Source organism: Silene latifolia, chromosome X (genome assembly GCF_048544455.1).
Source record: "Silene latifolia isolate original U9 population chromosome X, ASM4854445v1, whole genome shotgun sequence".
Lineage (NCBI taxonomy): Eukaryota > Viridiplantae > Streptophyta > Magnoliopsida > Caryophyllales > Caryophyllaceae > Silene > Silene latifolia.
This window is the reverse complement of record NC_133537.1, coordinates 251,767,890-251,776,948: the sequence shown is the minus strand read 5'-3', so window position 1 is coordinate 251,776,948 and position 9,059 is coordinate 251,767,890.

The following is a 9,059-nucleotide window of genomic DNA, read 5'->3' as shown; positions in this document are numbered from 1 at the left end:
TAAATCAACCCGCTTCCTATTATCGAACTAAACTAGTAGCTTAAACAAATAATCTTAGAGCCATAATTACATCCTTTGGGTTCGACCTTTGCAAGCTAGATCGTTCATTCGTACACTTGCGGAGCTACTACAAATAAAAAGCATAACACCACAGTTGAGTAAAACATGAGACAGTTTGGAGAACCACTGTCTAGGGGCCTGTTTCAGGCCATAGAGAGACTTCAGTAGCTTGCAAACTTTGCCTTCAGAACTTAGTGAGGGAGACTCCCCCTGACCTGGTATGTGGAGAGTCCTATCAGTATAGCCCTGTGAGAGTTTCATGTAGACATCTTCTAGCAGATCTCCATGGAGAAAGGCATTGGCCACATCCATTTGGTAGATGTCCCAGTTCTTGATGGCTACATTGGCAAGAAGGGCTCTGACTGTGGACATTTTAGCCACTGGGACAAAAGTTTCATCATAGTCAACTCCAGGGAGTTGTCTAAAGCCCTGGACCACAAATCTGGCCTTGTGTCTTTCTATGGAACCATTAGAATTATGTTTAGTTTTAAAGATCCATTTGCATCCTATAGCCTTCCTCCCTTTGGGCAGTTCAGTTAGCTCCCAAGTATTATTGTCATGAAGAGCCTGCAATTCAAGATTCATAGCTTGGATCCATTGTGGGTGCTGAACAGCTTCTTGGAAAGTGCTAGGATCTGGTGCAGCGACAACGGTACTGACATGTCCTACAAATGACTGAGGTAGATGCAGCTGAACCAGATTGGTAATGGTGGAGGGAGCCATGACAGGATTGTGAACAACATAATCTTTGGTCCACTAAGGTGCTCTTCTAAGCCTGGTGGATATGATTGTTGGAGCTTGTTTCCTCCACAAATTAGTGTGATAACATTTGTAAATCTCTTACAGGTTCACAAGGGTATACTTCGTATATTTAATCAGTTGATTAACGTTTACCTAATAACGGTTGGCTTGCTAGAAAGTTTGACGTTATTATCATACAAATGGCGGTGATCAACTGGTCCCTAAAGGTCACACCTATAGGACGTGTTTGAGAAATGTGGTTATAGAAATATAATTACATTGATGCCCAAAATGACTAAAAAGTTAGTCAATGTGTTGATGAGATAATTATTTAATGAAAATTAAATAATATTAAGTTGAGACGAATTAACTGTCAATTCGTAAATTAAATATAATAAGTTATATTTAAATTATATATATATAAGGTTAGTTTGGACGAATTAATCTGTTAATTCGTAGTTAAATATAATCAGTTGTATTTAATATTAACAAGTTGAATGTGTCATAGTGGTAATAGTGAGGGTACACAAGCCAAGAGGTCATGGGTTCGATCCTCACTAGATGACAATTTAACACACTTTATATATTTTTGGAAAGACCAAAATAAGGAGAAAAATACTCCTTATTTCGGTTCACTTGGCCGAAATTAGGGAAGGTTTTCCTTTTCCTAATTGACTCCAAGTTTCGGTCTGTATAAAAAGAAAGGTAGAGAATTATTTCTACGCTAATGCTTTTTCTTGACCTTGCCTCCTCTTTCTCATCACAAGAACACAAAGACAATTAAATTTTACAGAAAATTTTAGATTGATTTCTAGCATAATCAAAGGGTATATCTCAGATCGTCTTGGGTGCAACTAATAGGCGAATATCAATTTTGATATTGTTCTTAGGCCAATTTTGCTAGGACCTGAGGTTAATTCTAAATCCTTTTACTTTTGTTTATGTATTTTATTTTATGGCCTTAGATCATCTTTGTTAAATCGTTATAATCCTTCATGTTAAAGGGAAGTATACAGATTATTTCCCACAAGTGGTATCAGAGCTTAAGGCTACGTTTTTAACTTTGATGATTTTCATAAAATTTGTATGTAAAACTATAACCTAATTCTCGAAAAAATTAGGGTTTCGTTTTTTTTTCGGCTTGAATTTTTTTTGGCCGACTTTTGTTTCGGCCTGTTTTTTTTTCTTTCTCCTTCTTTCGTTTTTCCTTTTGTTTGATGATATATAACCAATTTCTATAGATCATATCATTGTTTTAATCGGTTAAAATTATCATATGAAGAATTTGGTAGATTTTGATTTAATGCAGATTAAGTTAAATTTCATATAGTATCATCATGTCATTGATATAAGAATTCGTTTTTGCTATATAGTTTTAGCATATACGATTAATCATGTTTGTTAATGCATTTGCTAAATCATGTCCTAATAGCAACTTAAACTTTTTCATCATATCTTTGAATTAGGGCATAAGTGCCGCAAAAGGGGAAAAAAAAAGGGGAGGGCGTTTTTTTAGGGTTTACCGTATAAAAAAAATTGTTTTTATTTTTTGGGGGTAAACCGAGATGAGAAATATATATATATATATATATATATATATATATATATATATATATGGAAAGTTTTTTGTTTTCCTAATTGCCGAAAAGGAAAAAAACATAAGGTAATTGGCTGTTTTTTTAATTTCGGCCGTGACATAAAAATAAAAAAAATAAAAATTTTGTTTTTATTTTTTTTGCCGAGACAAAATAAAAAAAAAAGGAGGATTTTGTTTTCTTTATTTTGGCCAATTAGTTATTGTGAATCGGTTCACAATTTAAAGATACCGAGTTATTTTAAAGCGGTTTAAAATTTAGACGGATAGAATTCATATTACAAGTTTAATATGGATTAAGTATGAAATTAATGTGATTTAATTGCGGAATTGTCACTTAATTTAATTTAAATAGGTGGTTTGGATAAATTAATCAACATAATTAATGTATTGTATTATGTATGTTTAATTTATTTTAGTTGATGCTTTTAATTATGTTGAATGAATCGAATGAATGAATTTTATTTACGTATTTAATTTTGCAATCGGTTGTAATTTGTAATACTTAGTGTGGCCTTAGTCAATTATGTTTTCGTAATGAAGGAAACATGATTTTTATGTAATTATGAGATCTCGAATCTTCTTTATTTTAGTTTTGGGTTTTTGAAATTAGAATGTAATTAATAGGTCAATTATGTAATTTTATTTATTGTAATTTCAAAGAAGATTAAAGATGAAGATTCAAGCTCACTCCCGCTACATGGATCAAGATGGAACATCAAGACAAGCTTCTCGGGTCCAAGGATGGATTCCAAACTTGTATTTATTGTTCATTTTGATAGGATAGGCCACACTAGGACTTTTACTGTTTTTTTTTTACGTTTTTCATTTTATTGCTTTTCATTCACATGCTAGTAATTGCATCATATTCCGCCTAAAACCAAACCACCTACTATTAAAATGCATGAAAATTGACTCATATAGTTGTATGTTAGTTTTCATGGACATGCAGATGTCACGGTCTATAAGCCATCACTTTAGTTTAAATCATTCTCGCATGCTAGATTATAGTTCACTTAAAATGAATTAAAAATAGTTGATGGGATCTTCCTCTAAAACGGAAATTGAGATTAGTCTTTATAAGGGCAAACATCTATGAGTCCCTTCTTCGTCGGTAGGCCTAATATGACCCCTTCTACGTTGGGTAAGTAGTAGAGGTGATCAAATGGCCCAAGCTCATTGGCCCGACCCGGCCCAGCCCGCTTTTTTGAAGGGCTTGGGCCTTTAATTTTGGCCCAAAAAAGCCAATAGGCCGGCCCAAAAAAGCCCAATGTACTTTTAGGCCGGGTTTGGGCCAAGCGTTTGGCCCAAATTTTGGCCCGGTCCGGCCCATATTTATTAATTAAGGAATATTTTTCTTATAAAATTTGTTTAAGTAGCGTAAATTTTATATATAATTCCTTATAAACTCATGTATATATTTTTGAGATTTAAAAGCGATGTTTACGTAACATAAATCATATCTACTAGATATGATTAAGCATTATAATGTGTCGATGATTGTCTTTTATTCTATTTTTGGAGATTAATTCATATGTATTTCATCATACTTTGTACGATTTTTTATACTAAGTGCACAATTAAAGTACAAGTTGAAGGTATTATACTACTTATCTTGTTCGGTAAGTCGTAAATTTAGGGCCCAAAAAGCCCATATAGGCCCAAAAGCCCGATTTAGGCCATAAGGGACGGGCTTGGGCTCGCTAAATAGGCCCTCTCATTTGGCCCGGTCCAGCCCAACCCGCACATGTAGGCTATTTTTATCATCCCGACCCGGCCCAAGGCCGCATAGGCCCAGCCCATGATCAGCTCTAGTAAGTAGTTGTGTTGACTTAGTTTACCTCAACATCATAGTTCGAAGAGTTTCTCGTGATTATGATGGACTAAAGATAGAATTTACAGAAATTTATCGACCAGGAATTCTAACGGTAGAATTAGCTAACAGGTTAGCTTATCAATTTACAGAGAATTGAGTCTTGGGGTCATTTATATAATTCTTGAGGGAGGTCAATTGTATAAATGTTTTTGAGTCTTCGCGTTATGACATTAGTTCATTAGACTTAAAATAAAAACGATGCATGCTTATTATTTTATTCTTCTTTCGCAGTGTAGAACACGCTTATTATCAATAATACTGTTACAACAAATGGCTGGAAATAACGCAATCCCAATGCCTAGTGCCACACTAGATCGTTCGTCCTGGCTTAAAATGTTCATGGACCAAATGAATCACCCACTCGATCAAGAATGATGGGTCCAATTTTGGATCGGGAGGCGGCACTACGGAATGTCGCCATCGCCGACGGTAAGCTCGGGTATTTAATCGAGCCAATACCGGTCAACCCAGGCCCAAATGCAGGAGTCAACGAGTCACTCGCTTATAGTGATTTCGTTATGGAAGCGGGTGCGATAAAGAACGTACTCATCTTTGCAATGGAAACCAATTTGCAGAGACGCTTCATTGCCCAAGGTGCAAACAAGATTTTCACCACGCTCACTAATGAGTTCTCAAAGGCACCGAGAATCATTACATATGAGCATACCCGTCGCTTCTTTGATGCGAAACTCCGTAAAGGCCAACCGGTTAGCCCACACATTCTTTACATGATTGAGAATGTCGAGAAGTCGGAGGCACTCGAATTGTAAAATCGGTGAGAGCATTGTCATTGACCGAATGCTTCATTCTCTTCACGATGGTTTTGCCCTTTTCAGGGCGAACTACTACATGAATGACTTGAGAAAGAGTCCTCATGAGCCACACTCCCTTCTCGTACAGACCGAGAAGGATATGAAATTGAGTGGGAGCATGAAGCAGGATGTTCTCACAATTTACAACAAAGGTAAAGGTAAGGGCAAGGCTCATGGCGACCTAGCTGTAGGTAAGCCAAAGTTTAAGAAGCCAGGAAACGGTAAGAGTGCGCCTGGTGAGATTAGTGGCTCACAGGGCAAGACAAAGAGCAAGGGCGGTGAGATAGAGTGCCACCATTGTCACAAGACTGGACATTGGAGGAGGAACTGTCCCGTCTACCGTGAGGACATCAAGGCGAGCCGCGTCGTTCTGTTGGTATGTCATCTTATATTCATATGATTGAGATTAACCATGCAAGTTTGAACTTGGGTACTAGATACTTGGTTGCGGTTCTCGTCCTGTGTAATCATTTGCGGGGCCTAAAGAACATCATACCTCTCGAAAAAGGTGATGTGGACTGCGAGTCGGGAATGGAGCACGAGTAGTCTGCGCCTCGAAGGGAACATATGTAATCCAACTCCCTAGTGGTTTTGAGTTACCTTTAAATAACTGTTACTATGTACCCAGTTTATCTAAGAACATTATTTCTGTTTCCGTACTTGCTAAAGACGGTTTTACATTTTCAATAAAGGATAATAGTTGTATTTTCTCTTTTAATGAAATGATTTATGGCAAAAGCGATTTCCATGAATGGAATTTATATCTTAGATCAAACCACGGAAGTATTACACATGAATAATAATAAATTAAAGGTTGGTGACAAAGATCAAACCTATCTATGGCATTGTCGAATGGGACACATAAATGAGAAACGCGTAAAGAAACTCGTCGATAATGGGACTATTCCCTCATTCGGATTTTCTGCATATGGCATGTGTGAATCATATCTCATTGGCAAGATGACTCGAATTTCCTTCAAAGGTGTTGGAATGCGCGCTAGTGACCTATTAGGACTCATACATACGGACGTATGTGGACCTATGGCAATTACCGCTAGAGATGGCTATAGATATTTTATCACTTTCACGGACGATTTGAGTAGATACGGATATGTCTACTTAATGAAGCATAAAAGTGAGTCCTTTGAGAAATTCAAGGAATACCAGAATAGGGTACAGAACCAACTGGGTAGAAAGATTAAAGCACTCCGTTCAGATCGTGGTGGCGAATATCTTTCAAATGAGTTTGATCAACACCTAAAAGACTGTGGAATCGTTTTGCAGTTAACTCCACCTGGAACACCTCAATTGAATGGTGTGTCCGAACGGAGAAATCGAACCTTACTTGATATGGTTCGATCCATGATGAGTCACACCATAGTGCCTGATTCATTATGGGGTTATGCTCTTTTGTCAGCTGCTCTTATACTTAACCGAAGTCCGTCTAAAGCTGTCGACAAGACTCCATATGAAATGTGGAAGGGAACAGTACCTAACTTGTCCTTTATTCGGGTTTGGGGCTGAGAGGCTTATGTCAAGTGGAGACACGAGGATAAGCTCGGCCCGCGATCGGTCAAGACATACTTTATAGGTTATCCAAAAGGAACATTTGGTCATTACTTCTTTTCGCCAACCGAACATCGAGTTTTTGTTGCGGCTAGTGCGACGTTCTTAGAGAAAAAATTTCTCGAGAACAAGTCGAGTAATAGAACCTTCGAGCTGTCGGAGATTCCAGAACCAACAACCGAGGAACAGATAAAGGAAGTTGTACCTCCAACTAATTATACGGTTAATATTCCTGAGGAACCTAGGAGGTCGGGTAGAGACTCTCATCCTCCGGACAGATACATTGGTATGGTCGAGGAGAATGATGTTTTACTTCTAGAAAGTAATGAACCCGCAACCTATAAAGGTGTTATGGCCTGTTTCGACTCAAAGCTATGGCTCGAAGCCATGCAATCCGAGATGGACTCCATGTATGAGAATAACGTATGGGATCTAGTTGATTTACCTAATAAGGTAAAACCTCTACAGTGCAAATGGCTTTACAAAATAAAGCGTTCTGTAGACGCGCAACCAGATATCTATAAGGCACGACTTGTGGCAAAAGGTTTCACTCAAGTGCAAGGATTGCATTATGATGAGATTTTTGCACCTGTAGTCATGCTACGTTCCATTCGGATAATCTTAGCGATTGCCGCATTTCATGATTATGAGATTTGGCAAATGGATGTGAAAACTGCCTTCTTAAACGGTTATTTGGAGGAAGAGTTGTACATGGTGCAACCCGAAGGTTTCATAGATCCTAAGCATCCTAAGAAAGTATGCAAGCTTAAGCGCTCCATTTATGGACTTAAGCAAGCTTCTCGGAGTTGGAATCATCGTTTCGACCAAGTGATAAAAGAGTATGGTTTCACTCGATCGGTCGAAGAACCATGCTTATATATCAAGTCGAGTGGGAGCAAGATTGTATTCTTGATATTGTATGTCGATGACATACTCTTGATTGGGAATGACATTCCTCTCCTTTCTTCGGTTAAAGAATGGTTGAAGAACCATTTCCAGATGAAAGATCTGGGTGAGGCACAGCGTATTTTGGGAATCCGTATCTACCGAGATAGATCACGACGGACGTTATCACTTAGTCAGGAGTCTTATCTAGATAAGGTTCTTGAGAGGTTCAGCATGACCAACTCCACGAAGGGGAACCTTCCTATGACGACTGGGATGTAGTTGAGCAAGTCTCAGTCACCCACGACGCCTGAAGGTATTGAGCGCATGAGTCGTGTTCCTTATGCATCTGCAATAGGATCGATCATGTATGCCATGATATGCACACGTCCAGGCGTGGCATATGCATTGAGTATGACGAGTCGGTACCAAAAGACTCCGGTGAAACACACGGATAGCATCAAAAATATCCTCAAGTACCTACGGAGGACTAAGGATTGGGTATTGACTTATGGAGGCGATACTAAGCTATGCGCAACCGGTTACGCAGATACTAGCTTCCAAACGGATCGAGACGATTAAAAATCTCAGTCCGGGTTCGTCTTCACTCTTAATGGTGCTGCGGTCAGCTGGAAGAGTTCCAAACAGAGTGTTGTAGCAGATTCTACTCATCAATCCGAGTACTATGCCGCTCGGAGGCAGCAAAAAGAAGCGATATGGATGCGTCAATTCTTACAAGGGCTTTCGGTAGTTCCTAGTTCGAATGACCCGATCACCATCTATTGTGACAATAGAGGTGCCATCTTCCAGGCTAAGGAGCCAAAGTCTAGCAACAAATCTAGACATGTACTTCGGAAGGCTCACCTGATCCGTGATTACGTGGAGCAAGAAGAGATAGTGATTGACAAGATTGCGACGGATGATAACATCGCGGATCCTCTCACCAAACCGTTGAATTATGATAAGCATGTAGGGCATGTTAATTCCATGGGAATTAAACATGTTCCAGAGTTGTAGTACTTGATTATGGATTTGATACATTATCTTTTCATATATTATTTATAACTTCATCGTTTTATATATATAATATTTTGTTTTTCATGTGGATTGTACCGACAATATTGAACGCCACAAAGTGATCTGAATTACATTATATTTGTTTTGGTCCGTAATCGTCAATGTGAGCTGATAACTCCGGCTATTATATTGTGCAGTCGATTGATGGTGGGTTCAACGAGCCATAAGTTAAACGGTTGACTAATCGATCACAGATACGAGATTATGACGATACCTCGTAGGACAACTTTTTGTGACAACGTAATGGAGTCCTAAATGTTTTCATAACATTCGGTGTCAAGTCGTGGATAGGACATCCATTGTGTTCCTAGAGTCGATTCTTTTGACTATCGACTGTCTCTTGAGATTAAGGCAGTTTTTGGGTGACTTTGGTTTCTTTCTCACGGTTTACATGAATCGGGCTAAGTAGATTTTTTTCTGGGTCATTTCATACTCGTGCTTACATCTC